At 33.1% G+C, this 17,895-nt stretch overlaps 1 long non-coding RNA gene across 1 annotated transcript in view; it reads right to left on the minus strand.

Moving 5' to 3' along the window:
- Window positions 1-253: 253 nt before the first annotated feature.
- Window positions 254-17,895, minus strand: part of LOC145687769 (uncharacterized) — an 86,950-nt gene continuing 69,308 nt past the window's right edge. Inside the window, exon 3 of the long non-coding RNA XR_014131754.1 lies at window positions 254-294. This is a non-coding gene — a long non-coding RNA (uncharacterized LOC145687769). The remainder of the gene's footprint in view (window positions 295-17,895) is intronic.

Here is a 17,895-nt window from a genome sequence, read left to right on the forward strand (position 1 = left end):
TTTTTCGCAGCCCGAAAATGACAGATTTGCTCAATTTAATCAAAATTCATGTGATCAAGACTTTTTTTAAAGTACCGCAGAAAGAGTTTTCATGAAATCGAGATCACCTAAATCGCGTTATCGCATCATAAATCGCTTCTTGTTTAGATTACTTTCTCGCAGGCTTTACCAAATTTTATGAACATTATTAGGCTCACTGTAGATTTAGAAAAAAATAAATAAATAAAATACTCACAAGCACGATTATGCTGTATGCGATTCTCCAAAGTTGAAGGCTTGGCAAATGGTTCTTTCCTAGCAAAGAAAAAAATGACCAAATTTCATAAAAAAACATTAAAGATGTTTCCAAAATAACATTGAGAACTGTTTAAATGTTCAAGCAACAATTACTTGCTTTAGAGCATAAGATGCCTGAACGTATTAGTCTTAGGTATATGAGGAGTCATACAGACATTACAAAAACTTGTAGACTGAAATGAACTTCAGTGAGTAGTTTGTGAGTTAAACTTGTCTTGAATTTTAATAATAAATGAATGTATAAAAGTTAACTAGTTGCCAACAAAGTTATTGTAAGATTTCATTTATTTATTTATTAATTAATGTTCGGGATAAAAATAAACGACGTCTATTAAGTATGTAAGTTTTGTATCTAGAAATTTGTGCATTACAATTCTGACACAATAAAGTAACTTTTTTTATTAAAAATAGACAAAATTTATAATTTAAAGCTCGTGTATTAGAAGATGTTCCTCAGTTAGTTGAAACATATTCTGAAAAAAAAAATGTAAGTGATTGTATCTTGCAATATGAAATATGCATGATTAATTTGACTATTTTGATGCTAGATAACAAAAGCGCTATTTTTGCCTCTTATGTATACAAACAAGCCGATAAAAGACATGTGGGATGCAGACCATCATTACTTTCAAGTACTTCTTATTACGTAACAATACGCAGAATCACACAGAGCGTGAGGAAGTGAAATTCTAGCTGCATCCAGTTCTAGTAATTCTGTCCCGATAAGGAAATCTTTGTTTCGTTCCTTGCTTCATGAATCAGCTCATAAAAAGGGTACGAATTCATCTAGCTTGGTTTCCGGGTTGACGAAAACCAATGAACCCGAGGCACTGAACGTTAAAAGGGTCCTTTTCTGGTATGTGAACAAACCACTAAAACTTTACTTTTTTTTTTGTTAATATTATTCGCTCCAAGGCTACTTCAAGGCCTCATTTGGCGGTAGCGGCTTTTATTCAGGACTCAATAACCTTGTGTAGGTGACTAGTTGGTCGTGGAATTTTGCTGAGAGTGCAAATACGTTCCTTATGGCAAGCAGTTGTTTTTTCTATGAATCTACATAAGCGACCTTAATAATAATAATAATAATAATAATAATAATAATAATAATAATAATAATAATAATAATAATAACAATAATAATAATAATAATAATAATAATAATAATAATAATAATAAGAAGAAGAAGAAGAAGAAGAAGAAGAAGAAGAAGATGCAACTCGTTCATAGAAGTTCATTTTTAAACGTTTAAGTTCCCACACTAACTTGCCTTCTTTAACTTGGAAAGGAGCAGTGGCGTAAGCAATAGGGATTTCAGGATTTAACCCATCTTGAGCAAAGTACTATGGAAAATAATAATTTACTCCTGCTTGTTCTGAAAATGTAAGAGTTGGAATGATTGATGCCCCCTTGATGAAATTCTGCTGCCACTGCAAAGGACTAATATTAAATCCAATGTAATGCTATCAAAATATTCACGGAATAATTTGTAATAACAGGAAATAGGAATACTACGAGAAATTATCAATGTGCATATATTTCTCCACACACACACACACAAAAAAAAAAAAAATCATGGTCAGAGGATACCAGTAATTTGTTTTCTAGGTTAGCGTCCTACTATTACGCAATGAGTCTAGAAAAGACAATGATGATAATAATGAAACAACAAAAGTAGAGAAAGTGGCAGAACACCAAGAAGACCCACACACAGGGTGTTCGTCCAGCACAAATCACCCTTGCCTGAAGCGCTATGATTGAACCAGGGACCACACGCGACAAAGGCGAGTGCTGTACCACTGAGCTACTTTGGCCCCATAACAGTTCAAGCGACCAACCTTATCCTTCCAACCTACACCTGAGACTTAGCATCTTTACACAGGAATAAGTAAATATTTATTTATTATTTGTTTGTTGAACCTCAACGGTAAATACTCTTCCCGAGTTACAGAAATCTTGCGTGATATGCATTCATGTTACAAGGTATGAAGAAAGTAAAATGAAAGGAGGAAGTAAAATAAAATATAAAATTAAAATAAAATTATATATATACCGAGTGCGTCAAAAATGTATACACACTTTGAACTGTCAAAAAATCAAATCTACAAGTTAAATTTCTAGGAAAAAGTAATGTTATGTTTCCTTAACTGGTCACAATAGAATAGTCGATCTAGCTGCAAAACCCGTGAGATTTTAGATTGCAGCCTAGATTTCTTTACTGTCCGAGAGACGACGTTCTCTGATTATCTTGTGTTTGTGCGCGGAATTCCTTCTTCTGTCGTCTAGGGTGACCAGACGTACTGATTTTCGCAGAACAGTGCTGTTTTTCATAGAGCTGTCCTGTGTGTTGCGAAGACACCTAGAAGATCGAGAAATGTCATTTCTCAAAATGTCCTGAGTTAACTTATTCGTAATATTTTAATATTTCCTTCTTTATTCACAACACTTTGAATTACAAGCACTGTTTTCCTGGATGATGAAACGCTGTGTTTTTAACGCTCATCAAAAGATTAGGTAAGGAGAACAATCAACAAAACATTGTTTTGCTCTACATAGTGTTTACTGAAAAGGCCTTGTTGAGATATTGGTAAGGTAGGAAAGATTTCGTTTTCAACTTACGACTGTGATGATAACCAAGTTAAGTAAAAATTCCGTTTTGTCGGGTCTAAATTTTCCCTCATTTCTTGAAATAATCCGACGCTCCGAAAATCGATTTAAAGAAAAGTCTTTAGCCCTACAAGAAGCTTCACTGTACGTTCATAAAAGTAAACCACTTTGTCAGTCATCAAAGCACTTGGTGTTGCGTTGAATTATTTCAATACTTTTGTTCAGTACTTTATTTTTAATAAAAAACGAATGATTAGCGTAAGGTTAACGTTAAATGAAACAAGGACATGAGAATTGTCGATGCAGTAGACTATCGTATACTATTATACTTGTGTCCTGCTTTTCGCTTGTCAGAATCTGGTCTCCCTACTGTCGTCTGTACTCAGTATGACTATGACTTATCTGCCATAGCATATGGTCATTTGGACATCTTTTGAGTACGTTGATTTGAGTTGTGTGAGGAACCAAGTTAATCTTTAATAAAAATTTAAAGTGTAAATTGCGTAGCATAGATGTAACATAACTCTCCTTCTGCGCCTATGCATGGCATTAATGTAGCACTGGATATTAGCATTATGAGAGTTTCTCATGTTTTGTAAGCTAACGAAACAGGCAAATAGGTGAAATGAAATGAAATGTTAACAAGATTTCAGAGCTGGAAACGCATGTAGATAACACGACAGGTGAACTTTTGAAAATAAAATAATAAAGGATAGTTGTTGGTAGCGATGTAGTTAATGTAGTTCTGGAAAATGTTCCGCTGTATTTTGTTCGAAAAAAATCCGTTCAAACAAATATCAGTGATCAAGTAATAATTCCTCATTAACCATAAAATTGATTGAATTCATGTATAGAAATGTTAGAAAAAGTGAAAGGTCGTTTAAAAAAATCTGAAAATTTCCATGGCTCGGAAAATTTCCAGTAGTATGTAGGAACGAATGAAACCATTTTCATGAATCGAAAAATTTTCTGTCGTGTATGGAAAAATCGAAAAGCTTTTGATGAGTCGGAAAAATTTCATCATTTTGAAGCAAAAAGTAAAACAACTTTATGTATAGAAACAAGTGAAAGGAATTTTCATGGACCGGAAAATTTTCATCACGATGTAGAAACAAGTGGAAATCTTTTCATAAGCCGGACAATTTTGAATATTATGTATAATGATGTTAGGTAGAAAATGTTCCACTAAATTTAACTGCACATTGAGCTATAAAATTGAATTAATGTAGAGGAAAGTTAGACAACAACAAATTATAATTTTCCATTTAGCATTTGGGAACCGAAAAAAAAAATCTAATATTTCCTAGTTGGAAAATAAAAATTTAGGTAATGTTTTTTCTCTCTCTCTCTCTCTCTCTCTCTCTCTCTCTCTCTCTCTGTCTCTCTCTCTGTGTGTGTGTATGTGTGTGTGTGTGTAAAGTGCAGAAAACATAAATCGACTTCGTATACATATATCATCCCATTGTTTAAAATGTAGCAAGAAAGCAAAAATAAACTTTTGTGGGTTTATCAAATATTTCAAACAGAAAATTCTATTATTTCTTCACATATAGGCCTGCCTATGTAATTAAATAACTACATAAAAGTTCCTTATGAAGATTATTTTTGTAACAGAAACTAAGAAGAACTGCTTTGATTTTTTTTTGTTTACAGCTATGAGAAAACTTCGTCTTACGCGTATTAAACTGACGAAATATGATTTTGTGAGATCAAAGGTGAATTCTGAGGGAAGAGTACATTGAAGTTTTGAGACATTTATGTAGAAATGAAGAATCGTTAGATTTTCACTTCATGAAACTTCCTTCAGGCACTATTTATTACAAATAAATTTTAAGGCTAAACATCAATGTAGGAATAAGTGGAGTATATTTCTTATGAATTGGAAAATTTTCATCACTGGTTGTAGAAGTATGTGAAATACTTAAGAACTGCATTGTTTGTTTGTTCATCACAGTGGATATGCATACGAAGTAAGAAAATTGCAACCATCATGTACCAAATGTGCAACCTGGTCACTACAAATTAGCTTTGAGCTACAATTGCGAATAAAGGCATCACATGTTCACAGATGAATTACATGTTTTCCACCGTCAGGAATCAGTTTAATTTAACATTGTTCTGCCACTCTAAATTAAATTATTTCACCTATTATTTTTTTATAGAAATGTACCCATATTCTTAACCCACGCCGAAAATGCTTGCGTTAGATCACTGGTTAACACGAATGATTGGAATATTAATAATTCGTGTGATGTTGCTACGAAAATTTATTTATTTCACATTTTTCTGCTTGAGTTAAGTCGAAGAGCTAAAGATTCTGGAACTTTTGTTGGAATCCTTTAACTGTTTCTAGGCTAGACTCAAAGTCTAACCCTGTAATACTAGAAAACGTGTGTTTTGTTGCTAAATAGCGTCTTCCTGAAGATGAACCTTATTGTATGTCCATCATTCTATTGTTAAAATTTATCCGTATCTATGTCGGAATACAAAATAATGTTTTCTTTGTTTTCTTTTCTTATTAAAAGAAATGCATCTCATCTATTTTATCGCTTTGTATAATGAGCTAAATATTACTTATAGTACCAGATTAATATCTCCAAGAAACTCAGTAAGACTTATTAATGTTATTATCAATTTAAATATGTCCCTTCGACTTGGGAATCAGTTTTGACGAAATAAAACTTACAGTGGAGTACCGATTATACGAGCTTAACCGAAACAAACAAACAAAACATAAATAAAAGCGAGTCTGGCTACAACGATAAGCAGTCTGCAAGCCTTTGTTTTATCAACAAAGCAAAAAAGAAGTTGTCGTAAAGATAACGACACCACCCCCCACACGACACTATAGATAAGACATGATATTGCAACGTCTGCACAATGTAGCGGCCACAAAAACGAGCAGCTTGTAATGAAACAGAAGACTCGGAAATACTTTTTAAAATATTCATATGTGTATGCTAAACAGTATCTTATCTCTATTGTGTTTTGCTTACGTATGTATGAATATCGAACATGCATTTTCTTTACTGTATTATGGCTAATTCCTTTTGAACATATGTATGTACTGTACTGTATGTCCAATGAACATAATAAGGGCAGTAATAATAAATAATCTGATAAAGAGAAATAATCGATGAAGAATAATTATAAATATTGTTCAAGAATATCTATGTATCATCCGCGTTAACCGAATTTTTGCTTATCTGAGTTTGATCCGGTCCTCGGGTAATCGGTACTCTAATGTATATGTGAATGAGCGAACATGATTTCGCCTATTCACGGTTATAGTATTCATGCCGAGTCATGAAGCTTGACCTTGTTGGTGAATTTCAGCTGTTTGATGTTTCCCCAAGTGCGCTCTCGGGAAGCTGCTAGGTCTATCGACTTCACCACCGAATAAAACGCAAGGGTGTGTCCGGTCCTTAACTCTCACCCATCAAATTTTGTCAGTGTCATCTATTAATTGTTTTTATTTATTTATTTATTTATTTATGCGTTATTTGTTCGTTGTTACTATTTCTGTTATTGTTACTATTTTAGAATAATTGTTGCACGCTTAGTGTTTTGCACTGTTATTATTCGTAATTTTTAAACGCTTTTCTTTAAATGCTCATTTACTATGTCTTCGAAGTTTAGCAGCATTGTTGGTGAATTTCAGCTGTTTGATGTTTCCCCAAGTGCGCTCTCGGGAAGCTGCTCCACGAATTGTACCGAAGTTTTCCGATGTATCGGAGCTCAAGCAAAATATTTCTATGGTGGGTTAGAGCCCACGGGAAACAGCAGCACTCAATCAGAGAACGGCAAGTAAAAATTAGGGTGCAGTTTAAAATTTCGCCACAAGGCTGCCAACCGTACCATAATTATGGTACGCATACCATAATTTCTAGTACTGTACCATATACCATGGTACTTTCATTATGGTACGCAAAAGTACCATAATCCACGTCTTTTTGCTAACGCTTAATTATTGGAAAATTGGACAAATACTGATTTTTTTTTTTTTTTTTTTTTTTTTTTTCGTTTGCTTTTCCACACACCATAGATCTACAAATATGGTCCTGGTTTCACTTCCTTTGTATTCTATGTCTTAAGAAGTACTGTGTCATAAACATATACTATCCATTAATGTTTTTATTGTCCTGTTTAACAAAATGACAACTTTGTTGCATTTTACAAGGAAGTGACCGGAGCTGTATTCTTTCCGAAAAACGCTGTTTCCAGATGAGAATTCAATCTGTTCTTTAGTACTTGCCTCTACGTCGTAACACAAATTGAAAAGATGAAGAAGAATACAGAAGCGTACTACATTGAGTTGTATTCCATTATAAAAACGAGAGGCTATATGAGACGGGACCTACTGATTAACTTGGAATCCGAACCACGCGAACTTCCACCGGGAATCGAACCCGGGTTTCCCACGCCAAAGACGCGTACGCTAACTCGCTAACAGTACGAATAAAGTGAACACGTCATACGTAAATAGATATAATATTAATATGAAGGGTCTTTTAGGAGATCTTGTTTAGGATGTAGTTTTTGTAGTACATATACGTAGATTTACATATTTATTTATATTTCTTGGCATTATTAGGATCTATGGCCTTAAGTCTGTCAGGTATGAAGGATGACAACTCTCGACGATCAAACTACTTGGGGGAACGGGCGAAGGGGAGTGAGGGAAGCGAATCTGGCACCTACACGTTAGGTATCATCCCGGCATTAGTGCCAAAATTTATGACAAAATACAGCATCTTATGGTTTTGACTGTATACTTTCCCTAAAATATATATCTTAAAGAAGAGAGAGACTCAAATGTTTTCCACATGCACATATATATATATAATATCCTCGTATCAATAACAGACACTTCAGTTCGTATTAAATAATAGTCCCTTTTTATATTCAATTATATTTTTGACACTCAATTGAAACATACTATTTTATGTCTGCTTGTAATTTGCTTATACCCTTATTATTATTATTATTATTATTATTATTATTATTATTATTATTATTATTATTATTATTATTATTATTATTATTATTATTATTATTATTATTATTATTATTATGGTTTTGACTGTATACTTTCCCTAAAATATATATCTTAAAGAAGAGAGAGACTCAAATGTTTTCCACATGCATATATATATATAATATCCTCGTATCAATAACGGACACTTCAGTTCGTATTAAATAATAGCCCCTTTTTATATTCAATTATATTTTTGACACTCAATTGAAACATACTATTTTATGTCTGCTTGTAATTTGCTTATACCCTTATTATTATTATTATTATTATTATTATTATTATTATTATTATTATTATTATTATTATTATTATTATTATTATTATTATTATTATTATTATTATTATTAATTTCGAATCTTGAAATCATCTGCGTATATTAGACACTTTACATGTTTACCATTTAAGGGTATAGCCCAATTCATTACAAACATTGCAGGTCTGGTTCATATTTTAGAGATCAGTGAGAAGAAAAAGGGACATATCTCATTTGTTTCTTGAAATCTAGTTCTTCGTTACCGTGTCACCACGTTTCTCCCAATATTCGTTTCGCCTAACAAATTATCTGACACTTTTATCACAGATGAATGATAAGATTTGTGTCCACTATTTTAGGCGCAAAATGATCCCCGTTTAGCCTAATCGTCGTTATGCCTAAAATGGCGGAATATAAACAAAAAAAAATGTGTAACTTCAATTAGAGGGAAATTACAAGAGAAAATTCCGTAGTATATGAAGAATTAAGAAATGGAAAATATATAATATTAATATTAATATTAACCCGCGGTCAACATTTTCAAGGAGTTAGGATTACCAAAAAATCCTTTATGTATTTACGAGGTCCGTCCGGCAGACAAGGGCTACTATGGTGCACTTTAGATTCACTATTATGCACATTCATTAAATTTGATTGTAACACGCATTTGTTCAATAATTAGTAGCATAAGATTATTCTTCATTACTATCAGTAGAATTAGTTCAATACATACATAATCTCCGAGACGTAGAATCATTAATCAGAGACTTAAGCTACGGACGTTTTCGGTAGCATGTGAAACGAGTAGAATTTCGGCTCCAAAGTTATAATTTCACCAATAAAAATATAAACTAGTTGACTAAGTGCCTCTTGAAAAAAACAAAGAGAGAGAGAGACGTATAAAAGGAACTGCTAGGTTATGAAGAATACTTGTTTATCTTGAGCTTCTTTCAGATGTGTTCTTGCACATCTGACTCTAGTGTACTTCAAAACATTTTGGAATTTTTAAAAAAAATGTTGAAAAGAGTGTAAGAGCTTTGTAGTAATTTTCTACATTCGAATTTTTTAGATTCGAGTAAATACTGGGAAATAGTCCAGTATCATGTGAAATTTACTTGCTACAAAAACTGTTATGAGCAAATTTAAGGATTTTTTTTAATCAGATCTAGCTCGAAATGTTTACAAATTTCATATGAATTAAAATTATATAAAATCACCGTAGAATCCCTTATAACGTATTAACAGTTTTTTTAAAAAAGAAACATTGAAACTGGGATGAAATCCTCTGAAAGATCAGCAAAACGTACAATAAAACAACTTCTGTAAACATAAGAAAGAAACAAACATAAATCTAAAATCTAAACGATATTTTCGTTTATACTCATACAAACTATATGTTCTTTAAGATACCGATTAGCGGTATCACTTTAGAAACAAACTGCAAATTAAAAGTACTTTAAAAAAAACACTCATCTTTAAACGAAATTAATAACATGGAATAAATTACGCGCAACTTGTTTTTCTCTCTTCTCAAATATAGCTAGTATACAGACTAAGTTCTAAAGAAAAGTATATCTAATGTTAATATTCTCAAAATGGAAAGGAAAAATGTCCGTAATACAATTGTCGAAACATTTTTTTCCAAAAGCAAGCACTCGTATTACTTATATAGAAATAAAATATTTCTTAGTTCTTCACATAGTAGGGAATATTCTTTCGAAATTTCCATCCAGTTTTATTTCCGTGAATCTTTTATAGTCCGCCATTTTATACAAAACGAGGATTACGCCAAACGAAGATCAATATTTCGCCTAAAATGGCGGGCACAAAATCTTATCATTTATCTGTCATAAAAGTGTCAGATAATTGGTTAGGCAAAACGAGGATTAGGCCAAACGATGCAAGATTCTTAGTTGCAACTACTTGATGGCTTATCACATATTCTGTGTACAAGTATTCCATGAAGACTATCCTAGTGTTATCTGCGTACTCCAAATAAGGTAAGACGAAAACACACTTTAACGATGTCTAAAAACTTGGATGACGTTCCTCCTGAAGATTAATATAAATGTTTACCTGCAGAAATAAATAGTAAAAATATAAGTGAAATAAAACCGCCTGTTCCGGTCAGTTCTCAAGTGCAGTTATATATATATATATATATATATATATATATATATATATATATATATATATATATATATATATATATATATATATATATAACAAAACCGACATGTGCAAGCAATCTTCGTTTCATTTAATCATTATCAATCTATTTGGAAACGCTATTGCAAGATTAATAAAATTAAGGAATGTTGAGTTGTGTGCTACTGAATGAAGAAAAGGAGAGCACTATGTATATTGGTTTATTCTCATGCTCTCTGATATCAACCTTATTTATCTTCACTGTCACCTCATGAAGTTGATATTGAAGGTAAATAAGCATAAACATTGTTGCTCAAAAAATTGAAGTCTGATTTCAGCCTTACTCACGCTTAGTGTTAATTTTGAGGTTGAGGTCGAATAAGGTTTAGAAGATTAATGCGTGATGTCATCTTAAGGTTGAGAGAGCTTATGGAGGAAATATCCACTCTGAAAGGAAGTAATTGTTTACCGAAAGCAAAAGTGAATTTCAAACTGTTTATGAAACAACAACAACAACAACAACAACAACAGTGACTCATTTGATACTGCCTTGAGACTTCCATGCAAGCCAAGAGCCTATAATGATTCAAAGCCTGCGGCGACTTCCTGCATGTGACATGAAAGTAAAAATATATTTTCTCTGACTAACTCTCAAAAGTTTCAAACCATCACTGCACTTGGTTTCCTTATAGATGAAACAAGTGACGAATCTCAATTATCGTCTCAATTCTAAGAAACTCTCTGGTTTTTCAGTTGGTTATATGAATAAGCGAACCAAGTTCAATATGATTTGATGTTTCCCTTAAAATATGTCTTCTCTGATGTAATTTCCTGGAAATATTCTATGAAATAAACTAGTTTATTTTACAAGAAACAAGAATAAGCATTTTAACAGTATCCCTTGTGTTCATTCATTTCGTTCTTATAAGTACAATTTGTAAAATAACTGAAAATCATAGATAAATATGAAATTCTAGCTCCTTAGTAGTTTATCACTCACTCAGTAGTCACTACAAAACAAGATCAATGACATTGAGGTGGCGCAACTTTGCTGTCCATCAGTTACGTTGTTATACAGGATGGCCCAAAAAAGTGGTGGGTAGGTGTACACCCCTGATTGATCAAGTGAAACATTCTAGCTTATATGTTCATTTGCTTCGGTGTTCGGAGCTTAAGATATAAGTAAAAGACATTAAGAACAAACAATATAGAAACTAAGTCTACTTTGCAATGAGCTAACCAGTGCGGTACAGTATACCTACTTTTGGGCCACCCTGTATAACAGCGTACTGTCAAATTATGCGATATTATCCAAGCCATTGGTCACATCGCTTCACAGTGTTTTTTAAGTATTACGTAGATATAGATCCAACATGTTGATATTTTCTTCTTTTATTTTCATTATTTTGAAACTTATAAGGAAATGGAAAAGTTATGGAAACTCTCTCTTAGAGATTGAACTATATTACAAAAAAATTATAAATATGGTTTGATTAATTATCATTCAGTTTTGGCGGGAATCAAGAAAAATAAATCGCTCTACAATTTTCTTCCAACTCAATCTTTTTAAACCAGATATGACACCTGAAATGCAAAATTGAACACACAGCTTTTGAAAGCTGTCGATATTTCAGTTGAGGTAGTATTTTCTTTTTGAAGAGAAGTTTCTCGTATCATCCGAAAGATGTCCTTCAAAATTCCAAATTCCAACTTCAATGCTAATATCCCACACGCACTCGGGAAGAAGAAATAATATGGGAAGAAATATGTGGGAAATGGGAAGAAATAATATGGGGACACTTGATCAGAATGTAAGAATAATTAACTTATTTTATATTGCAAATTACGAGTATATTTCTAGAAAAATAAGTTCAAACTTTTCATTTCTTTCAGGCATACGCGCCTTTCGCGTGGGAGACCCGTGTTCGATTCCCGGCGGGAGCTCATGTGGTTCGGATTCCGCGTTAAGCAGTAGGTCCACGTCTCATATAGCCTCGCTGCTGAAAGGGACGCTAAACTAAAATCAACTCAACTCATTTCTTTCAGACACTTTTAAAGACTGTTAAATGTTAAATGATATGACAACCGACTGCATGAAAGACATTGAACTGCTTAGATCGACCACAGACACTCAACCAATACCGTCCAATTCTATTTTTCAGAAAACGGAAAATCAACTTTTACAAAAGTTGAAGTTTCAAAAAAGTGATTTGCTGTTTCTAAAACCTATTCTCTCTTTCCGATTTTCAAAACCGAAATTCAACTTTTGATTTTATCCCTTCACTGTGCAAACGTTATTGTAAGGTTTAATAGAAACAACGAATTGAAGTGCGGAAACAGAAATAGCACACTCGTATGTCTGAATGTGTTTAATTTCTGATACAAAGTGGGCATACTGTCTTAATGTTCTACGACATACGAAACAACTCATATGCTTATGCATGGTATGCGCGTTCTTTGTGTAAAAGGCAGCTAGGGGCTCAAATGTAGTGCATGTGAGCCCAGAACATAGTAAATGCAGCTGCCAAAGAATATCTACACACGACATGTAAGATTGTACTTGCATGGAAAGACACTGACAGAATGCGGGGAAAAATAATGTCCGGAAATGTGGTTTGAACACAGATCGCCTGGTGAAAGGTATATGGTGAAGTATATGGTGCGATGATTTACCATATACTTCCTCTTACTCCGCACCGAGCAATGGCAATCCCTTGCTGTTAAACACTTGTTTTGCCATCTGCAGAGTGATGTTGCCACATCGTAATATTTTTACTGGGATCTACCGCCTTAACAAGGCCAATAAAGTTAAATATCATATGATATTTTCGTCTTCTTTTTACCTCTAGCAAAATAACACCCGATGTAGATCTATCTATGTATATAAAAGAACTCCGTCACTTTTCCTGAATCTAATGGTAAGTCAATGATGATGTCATTGAAGAGAGACATTTCCAGTCTTAAAGCTTTTGAATCACCTCTGGGCCATGCACTCTAATATGTTTTCATACTTTTTTTTTTTTTTTTTTTAGAAAAATGGTCAGTTTCTTCCATTTCTTTGAGGCCCTGCTTGAAATAATGTCTCAATGCTGATAAAATGCTAACATTTGTATCTGCGTTTCTAAGACAACTTAAATGAAATTAAAGTGAATCAGCAGTGATTAAAATAATAATAATAATAATAATAATAATAATAATAATAATAATAATAATAATAATAATAATAATAATAATAATAATAATAATAATAATAATAATAATAAACCGACAAGTGGTCTTAAGATAATGTATGGTTTAGATTAATAAATATATTAGTTTTGTGTGCATCCCAATAAAATGCTTCTGGTACATCGCAATAAAACAAAGTAAATTTTAATATGGTATGTTTCTACAAGTTTTTTTTTTAATAGCTGAGAGATTTGTGTGCACATGAATTATATAATTACTCTTAACATTGGATTCTAAAAGCTTCATTCTATGAACTCTTGAAATATAGAACACCCCACCCTTCTCCCGAGCCTTAATAGAAATACAGAGAAAATGCTATCCTAGTAGATGTAGACTGCGAACTGTCTTCTAAATGTCTGATTGCTTTGGGCTCCCCTCAATAATTGTTTTCCACCCTAGAATATTGATCACGTGAGCATAGAGATCGTTGACCTTGTGACTAACCGTTGTTGCGTCGAATTGACTCATTCGTTTTCTGAACTCAGCGAAGACTAAACATCAAGAAGTTGCACGTAAGTCGTGCATAGACCTATCTATTTAAATATTGGAAGTTGGAAAAATGTATGTATTTATTAAGGCAGTATTCAACTTTATCCACAGTTAAAAGTTTTTTTTAATACTTTTTCCAATGCAATAATAAATTTAATAAAAGTCTTGTAATTAGAACAATAATTTGATTAAGATTGTCTCTGAGTGCAAGATAAGTATATTAGTGAACATGATTATTATCTTGAGATTCTTTCATGTTTTGCATTCATTTATACAATAATACGAATAGATAACATATCATTTTCAAAAAGACCCTAGAAGTGAAGAAAGAGGAATAGGAAGGAAAAGAAGAAGTGGAGTGGTTCACTAATCTAGGTCAAATATCAGCATGCGCTGAAACACGTGTTAACCATTTTTTTTTAAATGGAAAGTCCAAAAACAAATGTCATATCTCTAAACTTAACGTAATTCGAGACATGGAAACTTTATTATTAGAAATTCTACTTGAAAGGGGGTTGTGGAACTGGCAACACTGACTCAATGATTAAGATCAACACAATGTAAGGACCTCCCATTTGATCTACCTAGGTAGCGGCTAGCAGGTTGACTTCGGTTCACGTGGTCCCGAGTTCGATTCCCGATGGGGGTACAGTTGAGCGACCGTAGTGGTTCGGATCCCACTATAAACAGTAGCTCCATGTCTCCTTTAGCAGCTCTAGCATAACCGTGAGACGTTAAACGAAAACAAACCAAACCAAAAATAAATATAGCTATACAGTTTGGATCGAGTTTGAGGGGGTCGGTGGTCAAACTAAAACAAGTGAAATGTAATTAGGGTGTAATTAGAACTTTTAATTAAGCACAGTATTATTCTAAAGTGTACACAAAGCCAAAGGCTTAGGGCGAAACTAGTGTTACTGAAAAGTTACTTATCAGTTACATTTAATTTCAGTTAAAATTTGTTTTTACATGTATTACTGGGACGAAAACTTTAACATTGTAAGTAGCCCAAAGACTGTGAAAAACGTCGTCTTTAGAAAATATTCTTGTACCATAAAACAAATTACGAGTAATTTTAAAATATTTTGCAGTTTAGCTACGTCATTTGCACCATATTTAGAATAATGTTTAGCAATTTATTTAAATTTGCAACACTGCTTAAAATACTGTAACTGCGACTTGTACCTAGATAATTAATACCACCACAAAATATTGTTGTAATGTTATAGAAGCAAAGGAAGGCAACAATTATTATAAAAAATAACACAAATATACGTCATTTTAAGCAGTATAACAATAACTACTCATGTGTTTGGTATCTCTGAAACAATCTGAATTTGAAATAATAATTGTTGTAAATGGCATTATGATCATTGAAGTCTTTTGGAAGCGGGAAACTATGGTTTAGCCCCTCCCTTGATCATATCCTGGATCCGCGGATTTATACATATGTATAGAGAGAGAGAGAGAAGGCTATATACATCAGCATTGGATTTTATTACGGGAGAGGCTTCAGAAGTGGGTAAGAAATATTTGTTTTGTATGTGCAATACGCAAAAATGATCACAAATCTATTTCGGGTAGGGCTTGAGCCCGATAGCCACCCCTAAATACTCCACTGTATATCAGTCAACCCTTCCCATATTATCTAACACAAGGACGAGACCAATTTTAAGTAAAGGCAATTTTAATAACTATCAATATCAATATTTTAGACCTGACCGAGACTTTCGAGATTGACCTAAGTCTCGTCTCGGTCTCTGTCTGGTTTCGGTTACATAAAATCCGTCTCGGTATATAGAAGTCCGTCTCGGTCTCGGTACCATTCCCCCTCTTAGCCTAAAGGGTATAATCATGGGACGATAAACTGAAATATTTCATTTTCATTTCATTAGATTTTTCAACTGCGGCCAAGTAAACACCATCTGCTAACCTTAAATCTGTTTTTGTTCTGTGAATGAGCAGTAAGACGTTACTAAAGTAATAAGAAAAGTACTTATGCATTGGAAGTTATCAACAAAAATATATGGCGCAAGTACATGTAATACGCTATTTACTTTTGCTAGCAACAGCACATATTACATGATACAGTAGGAAAGTGTTGTCCCATTCATGTCCTATTTGCTAACGCTCTTTATTTTTTTCTATGTGTGATTCCGGATTCGATCTTCGATTAGGTGCTTGCTTCGGCTAAAATAAACCGTATGTGGTTCGCATCCCACTTTAATTTGTAGGTCTTATCTTTATAATCTTAGTGGTAAAAAGGAGAGTTCAACTTCAAACGAGAAATGAATTGAATCAAAAGTATTCCAGCAGTGGAAACTAAAGGAACTTAAAATAACATTTTCTATATGCTGCAGCAGGATTTTATTTCGGGAGCGGCCAAGACTATCTAGTAGTATAGTAGTTGAAACGACGTGCTGGACCATATTCATATTATTGACATGCTAAAAGGCCTTAAAATAAAAATTCAAATTCACAAATTCAATAATATTAATAATTACAATTTTTAAAACTTGCATTGTAATTATTATTTTGCATATCTTCATTTCGACATATGATTACACACTCTTTACTAACATTTTTTTTACTGTAAGAAATTAATTTATGGTTTTCACTGGGATTTTTCTTTTGTACAGTGTTTTGAATTAATTCAATGTTCATTTATAAATTGATCTACTTTAGATTTATTGATGCATTACAAACTTTGCAATACTACTGAATAAAATGTATAAAAATACACGGTGTACACTTACAATTTATAACGACAAAATTTTAAATGTGCTCGCGAGCTACTCGAAATTTTCAAACCCTAAACACTTTAATAGCACTGCATCAAAATTTGTCTGCAGTGGTACAGTATAAGATAGGCCAGGTTAGTTTCGGAGGGGTCCTCGGCCCCGCGAGCTCATAGCTTGTTCCGCTACTGGACAGTTCAAAGACCGAAATTGTAATGAAAATTTGTACTTTTATACACTGCTAGACAATTGCTAGGAAACAAACATCTAGCTTTTGGGAACATAATCTGTCAATTGACTAATATATGAGTACGGATAATGATCTAAATTTTGTCAAAAGATGACTGGAATTTCCCGCCATAAAAAAAAAAGAAACGGCATGGTAAACCGAAAAGGAAGATGAACAGCATAATGGAAAGAAGACATGAAATTCAAGTTACCATAGCTGATTTAGACTGGAAAAGTTATCAACTGAGAGGAGAGAAGAAAGGAAGTTGGCCAGGGAATATTTCCATAACTAAATTTACATGGAAAAACTAAATAAAGAACTGCAAAATTATGGGTTTAGATCTTTCGGCCACAGGGTTTCAACCATTGAACCAGGGATTGGGAGGAAAGAACAGTCAGTAACTGACCTCCACTTTGGCAGTGCAATTATTTTATAAAATAAAAGTAGGTTACAAGAAAGTGACAATATCAGAGAGGGTAAGGGAGTGAGCACCTCCCGGTTGCTATGCCTGGTCTCAAACATACTATGTTATACTGCAGGTCAAGTATTATAACACTATCCTTTTCTGTACTATTCTCCAAAATTGTCTCTGCTCTCCGCTTATCTTCTCCCTCAGGAATGAAAGCTGCAGTCGACACTGCAATAAAATATTACTAACTGAAACACTAGTATTGATTTATAATATACTAGCAAAAATGCCCGTTTTCTGTACGGAAAAGTATTTAACCCCTTCCCCTTTGCAATATGTATTTCCATGAAAGCGTAATGATAAAAAAAGTGAGATAATATATTTTTGGTGTTACTTGTTTACACGCGGAAAACGAATGAGAGGGTCTTAGAAATGGTAGGGGAAAAAAGAACAATTTTAGAT

The sequence above is a fragment of the Thermobia domestica genome, chromosome 6, assembly GCF_964235325.1.
Source record: "Thermobia domestica chromosome 6, izTheDome1.hap1.1, whole genome shotgun sequence".
Lineage (NCBI taxonomy): Eukaryota > Metazoa > Arthropoda > Insecta > Zygentoma > Lepismatidae > Thermobia > Thermobia domestica.